Source organism: Haliotis rufescens, unplaced genomic scaffold, assembly GCF_023055435.1.
Source record: "Haliotis rufescens isolate VD_foot unplaced genomic scaffold, xgHalRufe1.0.p SCAF_16, whole genome shotgun sequence".
Taxonomy (NCBI): Eukaryota; Metazoa; Mollusca; class Gastropoda; order Lepetellida; family Haliotidae; genus Haliotis; species Haliotis rufescens.
The window spans coordinates 23,964-42,381 of NW_025963846.1; positions in this window are offsets into that span (position 1 = coordinate 23,964).

The following is an 18,418-nucleotide window of genomic DNA, read 5'->3' on the forward strand; positions in this document are numbered from 1 at the left end:
TGCTTGTCGTAAAAGGCGACTAACGGGATCGGGTGGTCAGGCTCGCTGACTTGGTTGATGCATGTCATCGGTCCCAATTGCGTGGATCGATGCTTATGATATTAATCACTTGATTGTCTGGTCCAGACTCGATTATTTACAGACCGCCGTCATATAGCTGGAATATTGCTGAGTGCGGCGTTTAACAACAAACCAACCAAAAAACCCAACCATAAACAATATTTATGTCCACAATCGTGTTTACATGTACCTTACCTCAGAACTAGCTTAAATAACTGTTCTCGGCCGGAAGAGCGGTAAGTTGTCATACGCAGCTATTTAACCTAAAGGCAGCGGATAACGCTTGCAAAGTTTGAAGGGAGTTTGCGCTGTGATCAGATCAGATTGATTTTTGTATGTAATGGCGGTGTTATTATACCCATTGCACAAAACACGACTAGTTTGATTTGTTGGTTGTGTAACGCGGCACTCAGCATTATTTCAGCTATATAACGGCGAATAATCGAATATGATCCAGACAATCAAGTGACTGATATTTGAGCAACGGTCCGCACCATCTGGGTACGATGACGCGTGATATATCAAGTCACCGAGTCAGACCATCCGATCCATTAACCTGTTACGACCAGCATAGGTTAGTGGGGACCAGTCCTAACCAGAATCTCCTCGGGAGGCATGTGGGAACAGAAACCGAAACAATGAAAAATAAGCATGTGTACAAAAGCATACAAACCTCGGATATATTAAAGTAGATTTTTACATTTTCCTCACGCATTGCGAACTGGAGAAAACAAAAATTTGATTTTCTTTGTTCCTGTAATTTCACTCATGCCCAAATAACACATATTTTCGGGCATTCTAGCACAAGTGTTGGGAACTATACAAAGAAAACATATATAGACGACCCGTGAAGATCCGGGGTAGAATAGGTCTTCAGCAACCCATGCTTGCCGTAAAAGGTGACTATGCTTGTCGTAAGAGGCGACTAACGGGATCGGGTGGTCAGACTCGCTGACTTGGTTGATGCATGTCATCGTATCCCAAGTGCGAGGATTGATGCTCATGATGTTGATCACTAGATTGTCTGGTCCAGACTCGATTATTTACCTACCGCCGTCATATAGCTGTAATATTGCTGAGTGCGGCGTTAAACAACAAACCAACCAACCAACCAACATATATAGACAGCGACATCTATGATCTGTGCAAATATCGGATATGACAAATTTCAGTGTGATTTGCACGGGTTACATGGTGACATAATATCCGGAGATGACTGTATTGACTGCATGGAAAAATACATTTTATACATTCAGACTGAAAATATTTATAAGACATTGAAACTTCAAAATGTGATTTGTTTGGACCAGCACCAGACCCCCCGATCCCCCTTTTATATCGACCCTTACTCGGGATCTATAGAACACGGAATCCCCACAGTGCATCGGCTCAAGTATATTTGTTCTGTCGTATTTAATATGTACACGTTGACTCTACACACTGTTGGATATGCAAATATGATTAATGAATATTCAAAATTGTTTATTCATTATTCATAAGGTTCAACAGTATTAATTATTCATAAGGTTCAACAGTATTCATTATTCATGAAGTTCAACAGTATTCATTATTCATGAGGTTCAACAGTATTCAGTATTCATGAAGTTCAACAGTATTCATTATTCGTGAAGTTCAACAGTATTAATTATTCATGAAGTTCAACAGTATTAATTATTCATAAGGTTCAACAGTATTCATTATTCATGAAGTTCAACAGATTTAAGTATTCATAAGGTTCAACAGTATTCATTATTCATGTGGTTCAACAGTATTCATTATTCATGAGATTCAACAGTAGTCATTGTTCAAGAGGTTCAACAGTAGTCATGATTCATAAGGTTCAACAGTTTACATTATTCATGAGGTTCAACAGTATTCAGTATTCAAGAGGTTCAACAGTTTTCATTATTCATGAGGTTCAACGGTATTCAGTATTCAAGAGGTTCAACCGTATTCATTATTCACGAGGTTCAACAGTATTCATTATTCAAGAGGTTCAACAGTATTCATTATTCATGAGGTTCAACAGTATTCATTATTCAAGAGGTTCAACAGTATTCATTATTCATGAGGTTCAACAGTATTCAGTATTCAAGAGGTTCAACAGATTTCATTATTCATGAGGTTCGACGGTATTCAGTATTCAAGAGGTTCAACAGTTTTCATTATTCACGAGGTTCAACAGTATTCATTATTCAAGAGGTTCAACAGTATTCATTATTCATGAGGTTCAACAGTATTCGTTATTCATGAGGTTGAACAGTATTCATTATTCATGAGGTTCAACAGTATTCATTATTCTTGAAGTTCAACAGTATTCATTATTCAAGAGGTTCAACAGTATTCATTATTCAAGAGGTTCAACAGTATTCATTATTCATGAGGTTGAACAGTATTCATTATTCATGAGGTTCAACAGTATTCATTATTCATGAAGTTCAACAGTATTCATTATTCAAGAGGTTCAACAGTATTCATTATTCATGAAGTTCAACAATATTTATTATTCATGAGGTTCAACAGTATTCATTATTCTTGAAGTTCAACAGTATTCATTATTCAAGAGGTTCAACAGTATTCATTATTCATGAGGTTGAACAGTATTCAGTATTCATGAGGTTCAACAGTATTCATTATTCATGAAGTTCAACAGTTTTCATTATTCAAGAGGTTCAACAGTATTCATTATTCATGAAGTTCAACAATATTTATTATTCATGAAGTTCAACAGTATTCAGTATTCATGAGGTTCAACAGTATTCATTATTCATGAAGTTCAACAGTTTTCATTATTCAAGAGGTTCAAAAGTATTCATTATTCATGAAGTTCAACAATATTTATTATTCATGAGGTTCAACAGTATTCATTATTCAAGAGGTTCAACAGTATTCATTATTCATGAGGTTCAACAGTATTCATTATTCAAGAGGTTCAACAGTATTCATTATTCATGAAGTTCAACAGTTTTCATTATTCAAGAGGTTCAACAGTATCCATTATTCATGAAGTTCAACAATATTTATTATTCATGAGGTTCAACAGTATTCATTATTCTTGAAGTTCAACAGTATTCAGTATTCAAGAGGTTCAACGGCATGCATTATTCATGAAGTTCAACAGTATTCAGTATTCAAGAGGTTCAACAGTTTTCATTATTCATGAGGTTCAACAGTATTCATTATTCATAAGGTTCAACAGTATTCAGTATTCATGAGGTTCAACAGTATTCAGTATTCAAGAGGTTCAACAGTATTCAGTATTCAAGAGGTTCAACAGTATTCAGTATTCATGAGGTTCAACAGTATTCAGTATTCAAGAGGTTCAACATGAACGAGGTTAGGATATACGTATAAGCATATGTGAACGGCAAATGCGATTTTTTTAGAAAAATCAGTTTCCGTATGATGGAACTAGTTATTTCATTCATAATTGTATAGATGAATAGATACGCGGAAAAGAGAAGTGAATCAGAACAGAACAGGACACAACTTTATTCTCTCAAGGCTACATAACAAAGCGTATAATGAAGTTGTTATCAGAGATCAATATGCAAATATCTGGCCCCAAATTAAAAATAATTTATCAGAGGTACGTGGTGCCACCGACCAAGTTCCAATGGTAATCGTCGGTTTGAAAGTCTTAACTGTAGTGAAGAGTAAATACACTCTTCAAAAAAAGAAACGCGTCGTTAAAAAATAAGGATATTTACTAAAGCGGATGTAAAAGTATCTACATAGAATATGCGTGAACACAATCAAATGAAATTAGACACAGTGATCGCCAAAAGCATTGTCGTCATTGTCAGCATTAATTCAGTTTAATCATTGCACATGTGTAGCCACAAGGGGGGCGTCATGGTCAGTACTTGGTCACACCACCTCTTGAAGTCGTCACTGCTCGTAACCTTGGCACTGGTTGCACAAGTCGTCGGATTTTTTCGTGGGGAATTCTTCGCCATTCTTCCTGTAAGGCTTTTGCGAGTTGTGCCAGTCTGTAGGAAACGCTGGTGACGTTGACGGACGCGTCGATCAAGTTCGTCCCACAAATGTTCAATCGGGTTGAGATCAGGCGATTTGGACGGCCATGGAAGGACATTGATGTTCTCATTAACAACTTGAAGGAAATTAACTGTTGCACGTGCTGTATGGGGCCGAGCGTTGTCATTTTGGAACAGCTCCCTCTGGCGGTCCAAAGTTGGGAGGAGGTGAGGACGCAGAATTTGGTCTATGTATCGGTTTGCTGTAATATTGCCCTGGACAACCACTAACTGTGATCTAACCGTGTAGGATATGGCTCCCCACACTATGACACTCCCTCCACCAAATCGGTCCACCTGTCGAACGCAGTTCGGCGCAAAACGTTCATGTCGACGTCGGTATACACGTTGTCTCCATCCCGTCGTTGATGAAGAAAACGTGACTCTTCGCTGAACCAAACGCGTCGCCAGTTCCTGAGATCCCATACCTGTACTCTGTTGCACCACCGGACACGTCGTTGACGGTGTAGACGTCGCAAGACAGGTCCAACTTTTGGACGTCTCGCTCGAATTCCCATTTCCCTCAGACGATTTCTGATGGTTTGGTCGGAAATTCTTCGCATACCAGGCACTTGTCCTGCAGTGTCCGTTGCTGTAGCAAATCGATACCGAAGTTGATGCAACCGGATGTACCGATCCTTAGCAGGGGTGGTCACTATTGGTCTTCCACTTTTGGGATGATCTTGAGTCGAAGTAGTGCGGGTATATCGATCCCATAGTCGAGATATGGTGCTTGGGTGAACGTTGAAGTGTCTTGCAACGGCAGACTGGGACTCCCCTGCTTCCAAACGTCCAATGGCGATATTTCGGTCAGCTGCAGTTAATCTTGGCATTTTTCGATCTCCGATCACGTCAGAAAATTCGTAATGAACTGATGAATTTTGTACGGTCTTTCATAGTCAGTGTCTCTACTCTTGTTTCCAACATTTTGCACGTGCATTGTGCTGAAAACTTTTTCTGAAAGCAATTTCCGTGCATCCTTTGCATTTTTGCTGATAAACGTTTACAAAAAACATTTTGAGATGTGTTTGCGCGCAGTGCACAACAAACATGACATGATTAACAGGAAACAAACATAAGAGTTGGAATTCTCAAAACACCTATGCGTTTCTTTTTTTGAAGAGTGTACATTTATTGGTAGATTTTGCAAATAAAATTTTTCTCAATATTAATTATCTTATAGAATGCGCTCTTTGATGAGGAGTCTATGTCAGATTTCCATTTTTAAATATCTTGGTCTTCAACACAATTTTGTACTTTCAATTTCGGTTCATTTGTTTTTTCTATTGGATGAGATGTTAAAATGAAATTGTTTCCTGTCTGGGGGAGAATATTTTGAATACAAATGAGCAATTTGTTTTCTGTTTTTTTTGTTATACATATTTATCTTTTAAATGTTTTTGCCCACTTGCTCATTTTAGAGAACCCATCAGTGTATATATAGGAGTGTGCTTACTTCCATGTTCCGATATAGGGGTGTGTTTTTCTTTACTCGAAGTAATTTTCTTATGAAAGTCAGGTAAACATTTTCAATCATATGGAACCACTAATGTTAGTATATGACTTACAATGGTATCATAAGCTTGAGTTGGGAACTTTACAGACAGGTTGTTAGTTCATAGATTATGATATTTGACAGTTCATAGCCTTAAGGTCTTTTTCACAAAGTGATAGTGTTGTTGATATGAAAGTGCATCTTTTATGGAATATATCTCAAAGATAATCATACCCTTTAAACATTATTAATATTGTTATTTTGTAAGATAAATATATTTTCATATTCTTTCTTTTTCCATTGAATATTATAATTTTCAAGATTTATGTTATTCTTTCATCCATCCCAATATTCGCTTAAAACATGCAATTGTTTCTGTAATTCCAGTTTTGTAGAAACTACAACATCTTTCCTGGGCCAGAGCGTTAACTGACTTTATAGCTAAAATGGAAAGAATTATCATTAAACCGCCCGCATGTTATCAGAAATGAGCGGGCCACTGTAACTTGATAATGCCCTCATATTACTTGACGACGGGCCATTATCACGCCCGTTGTTAGGTGACGTCAAAGGATAGGATCGGTGACGTCACGTTCAATAGTGACGTCATCTGATTAGTTCTATGACGTTTCCATATAGTAAAAGTGGGTAAGTGACATTCGTGTTGATTGCAGTAAATGTTTCAAACACGATATTGTTGTTTCTTTTTATTTGATAAAAAATTCCATCCATTTTAGCTATAATAACGGTAACGATATTTTTCTGGGCATTATCATTTGCAGAAGCTCTCGGTCTTTTCAACTGCCCTTCTTCGTCGGGCAGTTAATGGAAGACCTCGGGCTTCTGCAAATGATAATGCCCTGAAAAATAGCGTTACCCTTATATTATAGCTGAAATGGATAGAATTATCATTAAACCCCCGCATGTTATCAGAAATTCTACCATGAATTTGGAATTTACTGGATTCTGATTGGTCAATCAGAGGCTATTAAATCACAATAAACCCCCTCTGATTGAAACTGCTGGTTTGACGGCCACATCACTGCGGAAGCTAATATTCATGGAATAGTACTATTTTCAGTCATTGTTGGTAGGCATAACCACGCTAAACTTAAAATTTGAAACCTCACGCTGCGCGTTCGGTTCCAAATTCAATTAAGCGGGGTTAAATCTACAGGTAACCTAGCTCTACATTGAAAACACAGTATGTTTATCTCCTAATCAGCGGGCTACTATAAGAGTAACGCTATTTTTCAGGGCATTATCATTTGCAGAAGCCCGAGGTCTTTCATTAACTGCCCGACGAAGGAGGGCAGTTGAAAAGACCGAGGGCTTCTGCAAATGATAATGCCCTGAAAAATAGCGTTACCGTTATTATAGCTAAAATGGATGGAATTTGTTATTAAATAAAAAGAAACAACAACTTCGGTTTTGAAACATTTACTGCAATCAACACGAATGTCACTGACAAACTTTTACAAATATGGAAACGTCATAGAACAAACCAGATGACGTCACTATTGAACGTGACGTCACCTATCCCTATCCTATGACGTCACCTAACAACGGGCATGATAATGGCCCGTGGTCAAGCAATATGAGGGCATTATCAAGTTACAGTGGCCCGCTCATTTCTGATAACATGCGGGCGGTTTAATGATAATTCTATCCATTTTAACTATAATGTAACTTGTTAATGCCCTTAAATTGCTTGACGACGGGCCATTATCACCCCCGTTGTTAGGTGACGTCATAGGGTAGGGATAGGTGACGTCACGTTCAATAGTGACATAGCTTGTTTGTTCTATGGAGTTTCCATATTTGTTAAAATAGGTCAGTGACATTCCTGTTGATTGCAGTGATTGCAGTGAGATTGTTTCAAAACCGATATTGTTATTTCTTTTTATTTGAAAACAAATCCCATCAATTTTAGCTGTAATAACGGTAACGCTCTTTTTAGGGCATTATCATTTGCAGAAGCCCGAGGTCTCCCATTAACTGCCCGACGAAGGAGGGCAGTTGAAAAGATAAGATAATGCCCTGAAAATAGCGTTACCCTTATAATATAAGTCCAGTTTGTTTCCACCCTTGCCGAACTAGGAGCTATATTTTGGCTGGACTAACGAGTAATAGTATTTAAATTAACATATCTCGCAAATCACGTGAAGCACGTGCACATGTTCACAGGGAATAGGTAAGTTGCATTCCAGCTATGTGTTCCCAACTGTTTTCTGCTGTTTAGCAAATTTGTTGAAAACCATTATTTATTTGGTGGCGTTTCGAGGTTCGGTCTTGACTGCCGTCGAGTTCGGACGTCTTTTGCTTCTCAGCAACTTGTCTAGTGTTATACAACACACTTATTGTTTATGATACTTCCTCTTTTGTTCTTTGGCTTTTGATTTCTCTTGTGTTGGAGTGCATTCAAACTTTTAATTTCTATTTGGTGTTTGCTGATTGTTACAGTCAGTTGTTGGGGATTGTCCTCGACAATGGCTGACAACAGAATGGAATGTGAGGAAGGATTTAAAGTGGTGGCTTCAGGGAGGAAGCGAATCGGCCGTATTCCAGATGGTACTTCTAAAAAAGCCTGTGTTGCCAAGCAACCAAATACTGTCCCTCCTACTGCAAGGTCTGATCTTACTTTTGTCTTTGATGAGCCAGCGCGGGTCAAATCAACCACTGTTATCTTCAAAGCCGATGTAGATGAATATGATGATGGTTCACCGACCCTCTGTCAACTTATGACACAGCGTGCTTTGGCTAGAGCCTTGGCTAAGATCACTACAGAAATAGTCAGTGTTAAGCGGATGGCCAGGGGAGATGTTAGTGTCACTGCAAAAACCGTTGAGGCTGCCAAAACACTTTTGCAAGTCACAGAACTTGATGAACATTTTGTCACCCCTCATGAGCCTGAATCCTTAATGAGAACACGTGGAGTCATCTATGGTATTGATCTGGATATTGAGATGAATGAAATTGAGGACGAGTTGAAACCTGTGTTACCTCTAATGTGCTCTGCTGTGCGTCTGACTCGTGGGCCTGATAAAGTTCCCACCAAATCTGTTCTTCTTACATTTACTGGCCAGTCTTTACCGGATCATGTTGTCATTTTCTTCCAGAGATTTCCAATCCGGATATATGTTCCTCCTGCTCTTCGATGCTTCAAGTGTCAGTCCTTTGGGCATGTCTCTGCTAAGTGTAGAAGCACTCATCATGTGTGCGCTAAATGTGGAGGGAAGCACAAATACGAGGAGTGCAATGAAAGTTCCCTTAAATGTAAGAACTGTGGTGGTGCACACTCTGCGGCATATAAAGGTTGCATTAAATACCAGGAAGCTGTCCAGATTCAGAAAGTCCGAGTGGAGGGTAAGTTGTCTTATTCTCAGGCTGTTCGACAGGTGCGTGGAGATTTTGATGTCGCTCAGGTTCCAGCAGTCCCTAAACCACCTCCTGCAGCTAAACCACTGTCTCAGGTTGTTACAATTTTAGATGTTGTGTCTTCTCCAGTCATGGCGACTGCTAGTACTCAGACTGAGACTCTTGAAGTTGAATGTCAGACTGATCCTGTTGTTGACATCATGCCTGAATCATCTTGCAAACCTCTATTTAACAATGTCTCTCCTGTTGACTTTCTCAACTTTGTTATTTGTATAGTTGCTAATCTTGGCACTACTCGTGCATTCAAGTCTGATGGTCTTCAGACGATAGCGTCAGCTGCCCAGTCCCTCTTGGGGTTAAGATTGTCCCCTGATGATCTGACGAGCATGGTTAAGGGTCAACAATGGAAGTCTTAATCCATCCTTCTTATGGATCTCTTGATGCTATATCACTCAGTGCTAACGGTCCAGGATTTAAAGTTTGTATTAAGTTTTGACCCAGATGTTTTGTCTTCAGGAGACATTCTTAACTCCTAACCTAAAGCGTGTGGCAGTTTCACTACTCTATGAACTATCTAGGTACTTAGCAAACCTTTATTATGGGCAAGGTGTACATGGGCCTAGTTGCCCGAACACCTATAAAACTTTCTAAAAATCAATTGGTGGCGTTTCTTTTGCCCGCTAGTTTATATATGTTTGTATGCGTATTCGAGAATGCCCCTTCCCCTCACTAGCAGTGTGCACCGGCATCTCGAAATGTACATTAGCTGAAACGCGTGGTCCAGCTGTTTAATTCATCCCAACTATTTGTTGTGCTATGCTGTGCTAGGCTGTGCTGTGCTGTGCTGTGCCGTGCCGTGCCAGGATCTGCTGATCGTGAGTTCAAATCCCAGATTCGCCCTGATTGTTATCTTTGGTTTGCCAGCACCATACAGTGCTTGTAATGTATCATCAACGTGTCAACTTTCTAAACCTCCTGGGGCGGTCGGGTAGCCTAGTGGTTAAAGCGTTCGCTCGTCACGCCGAAGACCCGGGTTCGATTCCGGACATGGGTACAATGTGTAAAGCCAATTTCTGGTGTCCCCGACCGTGATATTGCTGGAATATTGCTTAAAGCGGTGTAAAACGATACTCACTAACTCTAAACCTTTCGGATCTCCTCCCATATTAAGCTGACACGTTGTGGTGGAACTGAAATATTGTTCAAGTCGGCGTAAACCACAATTGACTCACATGGAGATTACCTGGGGATTTGTGTTGATAAGAGGATGAGTGATAACGTTTCAATTAACCGGACACCAGACCAAAATTATACAGAGAGAGAGAGAGAGAGAGAGAGAGAGAGAGAGAGGTTTATTTTGTGTCACATGCACAAGCGGTCATGGAATTTCTTTTTGACATCTTGAAGGTTAAAAATAAAAGCTTGTACATCCAGCCTGTATTCATTGTGAAAGTTTTACTTTTTTAAATACGGACGAATTTCGAAAAACAAAAAATAGCCACTGACCCTACAGGCAACCACGGACAGTAATTACAGGTGTCCCATTCTTAAGCATATCGACCAGCAAAGCCGCAGGGATTGTAATCCTCCGTGATCAATTAGTCTCTCCTATCACTGAATAACGTACAGCTTGTTTGCTTGTCGTTTAATGCCGCACTCAGCAATTGTCTAGCAATATTCAAATATTCTCGATCAGACAAACCAGTGGTTGGAACATGAACCATGAACCATGAACAACGCCCCTCTCCGTAGGGTCACGATGACACGCAATCATAGAAGTCACCGAACCTGACCATCAGAACCATTTTGGCGCCTAGTCCCTTGCAGCCATTCCGCCATGTCTAAACCATGTTACTTGTTAACAATGATCAAGATTTTTGAGTGTTTTTATGCTAAAAAAAATACACCAGACAATCCAATGATTGACATCATGAGCATCGATGCACGCAAATTGGATACAATGACATGCAATAAACTAAATACCCGTGTCAGACCACCCGACACATGAAGTCGCCTCTCACGACAGGCATGGTTGCTGGGGACCTCTATTCTTACCCGGATAAGATATTTTACGTAAACATCCTAAATTTACAGTGATCAAATCACTTGTTCAGCTCTTGGGCAATAAAAATATTGCCATGTGATTATATGAAGTACATATATTTCCCGATAAATGAACAACAGACACTACAACACGTGCTGCACGTGAATTCCGTGCCCAACATGTTGTTTACCTGTTGTCACAAAATACTTGTATTTGATTATTATAGTCAACCAATAAATAGCTGATCGCCGCAATGTTCAATGAGTGAGTATGGTTTTACGCCGCTTTAAGAAATATTCCAGCAATATCACGGCGGGGGACACCAGAAATAGGCTTCGCACACTGAACAAATGTGGGGATTCGAACCGCCTCTTTAGCGTGATGAGCGAACGCTTAAACCACTAGGCTACCCCACCGCACCAATCTTGAATGGAAATAAATAATTACAATGTGCCCTACTGCACCAACAAATCCCTTGTATCAAAATATTATACCCTATGGGGCGGGGTGCACTTAAGAGAATACATGCTTTAGGGATGCAAATAATTAAAATCAATTTGCGTTTTATCGTCGTGTTATCTATATTCAAAAACATATATCCAAATGGTTCTGTAATATGTTTTGTTACTTTGCAAGAAATAAATTATTACCACAACGCAACTGACGCATCGCAATTAGTCTATACGTTCATACAATTACGCCCCACAAATGATAACAAACAATAAAAGAAAATTCGAAAATAACGACACACATTTTCCAGTATCAAGAAAACGTGTCAACTTGCGTCGTTCCATTTGACATAGTACTGCTGAAATGAACACTTTCTCATATATATTATGGACAAATCCCCAAACACTAATATCACCAGCCTCGTCTTCTGTCTATCACAAAACAACCTTGCATCACTCCGACTTTCAGTTCAAGCCGAGTTGAAGCTCACTCTCTCACAGAAACACGGACCGCCTCCGTGGTCTAGTGGTAGAGCGTCCGCCCGGAGAGCGGAAGGTCCAGGGTTCGATCCCGGGCCGCGTCTTACAAAAAGACGTTAAAAGATTGTACTTGTTGTTTCCCTGTCTGGCGCTCGGCATTAAGGGGCTAAAACAAGGACTGGTCGGCTCGGAGTCAGTATACTGTGTCTGAGTGGGGTATTCATGTTAAACTGCGGCATGGTATCTCAGTGAGCTAGCACTATAAATCGGCATCAGTCCGGACTAGTACAAGCAGCCACACACACACATACACGTGCATGCACGTCGCTATATAAGTGCAATAATCTTGGACGCGACGTTAAACCCAATTTCACCTTACCCACACATAAACACGTAAGTGTCCGTGAAGCCTATGGTGATTGTACGCCCGCTTCATCAATTATTTTGCTGCACGCATTGAAAGATGCCGAAGCTGTATTGTATACTGAGAGGCACAAATAACGCATACTCAAATTTAAGTGTCAATATTTTTTTACTGAAATGAAATATACAAATGGCAATCAATACAAATGACTAATTAAAGATTACACTGATGAATTTCATGAACAGTTACTGTGTGACAAATTAAAGAATTAATGTCTATGAAAATGACGCCAAAGGCGAGTGGTGTCAATAACGAGTGTGTCCTAGTGCAGCAATGCACGCTTGAAGCCGGCGAGGCACTGAGAGACACAGTCGACGAATTGCAGCCTGAGGAATACGTCTCTAATGATGCAGAAGAGCTTGAGTCAGTTGTGGAACCGTCTGTGGAGGATTTTGTTGACGGCGGACACGGCGGCCAAGTTCATCCCACAAATGTTCTATAGGGTTCAAATCTGGGGACCTTGAAGGTCCAACACATTAACGTTGTTCTGTTGCAAGAAGGCATTTGTTATCCTGGCAGTGTGAGGCCTTGCATTGTCATGTTGAAAGACATGGCGACGTAAACCACGTTGAGTCAGTAAATGGCAGCAGAACAGGCTGTAGAACGTTGTCGATGTAACGTCTGGCATTAAGGTTCCCCTGAATAACAAGATCCGAGCGGAAATTTGCATTGATTGCTCCCCAAACCATAACACCCCCACCTCCAAACCGATCACGTTCAATAACACATGGTTGTGTAAATCGTTCATGTTGGCGTCAGTATACACGTAAACGTCCATCAGGGTAGCTGACTGTGAAACGTGATTCATCAGAAAAAACAACTTGTCTCCAATCTCTACCACCGAGATTACCTCCACCAGCTGCCAATCGCTGCCGTGCTAGCCTGTGTGCCTGAGTCAAGATTTGTCCAGGTGGGTAGGGAGGGTCGTCGACACCTCAAATTCCTGGCAGCAAGACGACGACGCACTGTACGGTCACTGATGTGTCTTCCAACGTAGACCAATGGTTGCATTTGCCGTTGACCTGGCAGACGTGAAGCGATTTCTGAGGTGGCTGTTAACGATTTGACGATCTTGTTTCTGTGACGTCACGGGCGATGCACCTGGTCGAGGACGGTCCCTTACGCTGCCTGTGGTTCTCAACCGTAATCTCGATATTGTCGTTTGATGGCAATGGAAATGAGCAGCAACGTGTTCTTGGGTACGATCAGCATTTAACATCCCAATTGCTTCTTTACGCTGATCTTGCGTTAAACGTGGCATTGTGTAGGCAAGTGATGGCAAAATGTCATGGTGTGCATTTATAGGGCCTACCTTTGAGGTTTGCACGTGCATCATGCCTTTCACAAAATGTGCCTCGATAGCAGCAATCCCAGTGGTGTGTTGCGTTTTGGTGATTGGCTTCGTTTCCAGATACAGTTTTTGTTTGCAATCCATATGACATGTCTACAGTAAAAACCAACAATGAACAGTGTCAACAAGGTAAAATGTAAACGGACCTCATATGTTCTTAAAAAAATATATCTTAAAATTGAGTATGCGTTTCTAATGCCTCTCAGTTTACATTGTATTGCTTGTTGTTTAACGCCGCACTTAGCAATATTACAGCTATATGAGGGCAGTCTGCAAGTAATTGAGTCTGGACCAAACAATCCAGTGATTGACAACATGAGCATTGACCCTCCCAATTGGAATACGATGACAGGCATCAACCAACTCAGCGAGCCTGACCACCCGATCCCGTTAGTCGCCTCTTCGACAAGCATAGTCGCCTTTTACGGCAAGCATGGGTTGCTGAAGACCTATTCTACCCCGGATCATCACGGGCTTTCCGAAGCTGTAAACGATGTGTAATTATTACCGAGGCAGTTGATTTAAACGATAGAAGTTAATGCATGCTTTCTTGAAAGATTGAGTTTTTATGATTTTGTTAGTTAAAAATGTCCTCTGGTTTGTATTTAAGAGTATTTAACCTTTTCTAAGATAGGTACATGTATATGTATATGTGTTTGTTTATTGTGTGTGAAGCTACTAATTGCAACAAACCATTATATGCTCAAATATTCGACCTTACTGTCCTTAAATTTGAATACTGAAACCTTGCTCAAGATCAACTTTATTTTTGGTCCGATAATTCTCAAGGATAATATTATATTCCAAACAGCCTGCGTATGAACTAATCACGACCACTTTAATTTGTTTTGACGTCAGAAACACTGACAATTTCGTCGGGTTTTTGGTCGGTAACTTAAACACACAGCCAAAACTCAATGAATGTATACTAGATAAATATCATGTGTCTATCAATGTTAGGCTATGTACTTGTTGTCAACGATATGAATTACTGGACATCTAGATTTCAAACAAGGGCGCTTATTTGACTTCAGACCCGTGGAGATCCGGGGTAGAATAGGTCTTCAGCAACACATGCCTGCCGTAAAAGGCGACTATGCTTGTCGAAGAGGCAACTAACGGGATCGGGTGATCAGACTCGCTGACTTGGTTGATGCATGTACATCGATCCCAATTGTGTGGATCGATGCTCATGATATTAATGACTGGATTGTCTGGTCCAGACTCGAATATTTTTTCAGACTGCCCTCATATAGCTGTAATATTGCTGAGTGCGGCGTTAAACAACAAACTAACCAACCAACTGGCTTCACTTTCATCATTCGGATGCTTCATCATTTGGATTTATGTAGAAAAACAGAAAACCTAAAATACCGGCACTTTCACCGATGGTTAGGCAGAACATTAACTTTTGGGTGTACTGAATAGTTGAATGTAAAACAGTTTGGTAATACTATGGGAAGAAATATGAACGCTGTAAAACTTTTCACAATGTATACCTTTTGAAACTGCGACGTCATCCCAGTGTGGCACTGACAGAAAAACTTGGTGGCACGGTCAATGTGGCCTTTAGCAGTATTCCAGTTATATCATGGCGTGCCAGCTTAATGTGGGAGGAAAGCCCGAAGCGATGCAGGTCTCAGACGTTTACCACTTCGGTGAAACCCACGAGCACGGATATTGCTGACAAACCTAGAAACATAATAGGGGAGAACCGGGATTCGAACCCAAGGGACGCAACTTTGCACAGCGAATCGCGGCGAATTAGACGACTGGGCGCTGTCAGCGGCATTAGAGGTACATTAAGATTGATGCATTGATACATTGACACAGACATCACTATATACAAATATACAATATATATCAACAGATTTTCCAAGCAGTGGCTTCAGTAAATAAAGATGCATGACAGGGTTCAGTTACAAGACATATTGATTTTCTTAGTGTTCCTTATCTTTTGCTATTAAAAAGCAAATTCGTTTTGTACATATTTATTGAAATGTCAAAATATTCTCTAATTAGATAGATAGATATTTTATTCGGTATTTTAGGCCACGTGGCCTATTGTACAGTTGACATTTTAAGTTTCATTTGTTTAGTCACGTGACATACATGATATATAAAAAACTATCTGACAGAGAATATATGTTTCAACAATATGGCCATTGAACGTATAACAGCAGAATTCTTGGATTTCATAAGACTGATCATTAACATCTTGTTTTTATGCCTATTGTTAAATATTGGAATATACATTTCTCTAAGATGTTCATACTTATCACATACTAATAAAACAAAAAATTCATCCTCAATTTCTCCTAATTGGCAGTTTTTACAGATACCCATTCCAACGTCCCTTTCTTCACATCTACGTCTAAGATTTACACTGAAATTGTGTAATGACACTCTGACTTTACATAATGCCGTAACAAGCGATTTATCATCTAACATACGTATATACGTCTCTGGTTCTGTAGCAGACTTGATATCCTTGTAATGGCTAAAGAAACGAGAAGAAGATATACTATCGTGCCAGTTTTGACTATACATAACCTGTAACCTTTGTTTAAAAGAGTACAAGAACAAATTTGTATCCCCTACATCATGGGATATCCACACAAAGGAATAACCACATGAAAATATTGAATATCTGATATTGGAGACTCAATTCGTTTTGCCTTTGTCGTCAAGAACTTTCAGTAGTTTATAACATTGATAAGGATATCTTACCGGCTCCATCCTCAGTAATTGTAACCGACATTTTGTCATTCGAAGTTGACTTAATACATGGATGGGATAACGTCCTGTTTCACCTAAAATAGCTTTGTTGGAAGCATATTTTCAAAGCATTAAAAAGCGCTTAAAGTAGGAAGCATGTACTTTTTCAATAGCGTCATTATATTTTGCGTCCCATATTTCTGCTCCATATAGCAAGATTGGCGCGATGTTGCCGTCACATAAAGTACAAGCTGTAGAAAGGGATACATGTATATTTTGCGCCCCATATTTCTGCTCCATATAGCAAGATTGGCGCGATTGTGCCGCCAATTATAGTACAAGCTGTGGAAAAGGATACATGTATATTTTGCTTGAAAACATTATAGGTAGGTATAATTGCTTTTGATGCTTGCCATGCTAGTTGTTTGCCCGCAACTGACCATGATAGTTTAGATGATAGCGTCAAACCTAAATATTTATAGTAAGTAATAATTTTTAAGGCGATATTATTATATGTCCATTTTTCATTTTTGGCAATGGTACCTCCATTTCTAAAAACAATTACATTTGTTTTTGACAAATTAACTTCCCATCCCCATCTACTGCAAAAAGAATGTAATACATCCAGTTGTTTCTGTAGACCATTAACAGACTATGAAAACATTAATAATATAATATCATCAGCAAATAGAAGTAACATTAAATCTCCAATATCTTGTGTGACAAACACACCATGATGACATTCGTTATATATTTCTGTCACGAGCTCAATAATGAAAAAATAAACAAAACCGGACTTAATATACATCCCTGGCATACACCACTAGATGTTAAGAAGCACTGTGTTCTACCAGATTGTGTTTTAATACAAGCCTTTACCGATGAATACATATTTTTAGAACTAGAAATTAATTAGCTGTTTTTTGTCATTTTGAAATAGTGACAGATAAATAGATAGTGGGGCTCGTGACCCATGACGTTTCAATCGGAAAATATCACATCCATACTGAGATGAATGATAAAATTATATATAGGGGTATAAAACATTAAACAGGTGCTATAAGATGTCTTTTAGTGGCGACTACTGATGTCGAATCAAATTCTGCATCCGTAGCTCTCACATTAACCTAGTGAAAGAAAAGTACGTATGTAGGGGCAACGGGATTGACGACTAACATTTTATCAATCAATGGTTATTGTTAACTATCAACTGTGAGAATCGTACAAGGATAACACAACTGTTAAACGTCTCCGGCAGTACATTGCAGTACGTTGCAGTGCCTTCGTACAGTACCTTAGTAATTAGTCTTAGACGTATTCAGTGCATGGATCAATACTCCACCGTTCCTTCCGTGATATTATATTATGCAAACAACATATCATGTATACATTCTTTCGACGCAGCCTGTTGCCAGGAGTATAACATTCGAAGGAACTGAAGCTCTTCATTATTTGTTTAAGCAGAAAAACATCATCAGTGATAGCCCTTTGCCTGTAAACATTGGTTTATCGTGGCAAGATAATTATTCCTAAAATGAAGACTCAACCCAGTTTAAAGCAGCTGTTATTACTGATGTAATTGCAGCAGAAAAACGACAGGAGTTGTATTCAGTGGCCCGTGGATATCGTTTAACGAACCCACCTATGTCAACTGTGGGCTATAAACCTACCACATGGTCTGCAATATGGTGTCTCGGGCACTGTCTGGCGTCATATTGCGCAAGTGCTTCGTTTAGTAAAACTGAGGGGATTTGCGAACTACACAATGTGAAGTTATACGATGGTACTGCAACATTCGTGGAAAGTAACGACTGGGTTTACTTGGAACCAAAATCAGGTAGGATTTTGTATTTGTTTTTCTCAAAACTATATGAAATCATTTTCATAAGATCATATTCATCTGTTCTCGAAAATACTTGAAAAGGTTCATCTATTCCCAGGTTATAGACCACTGAAAATGTTCTGAATAATAATAGCTCGGG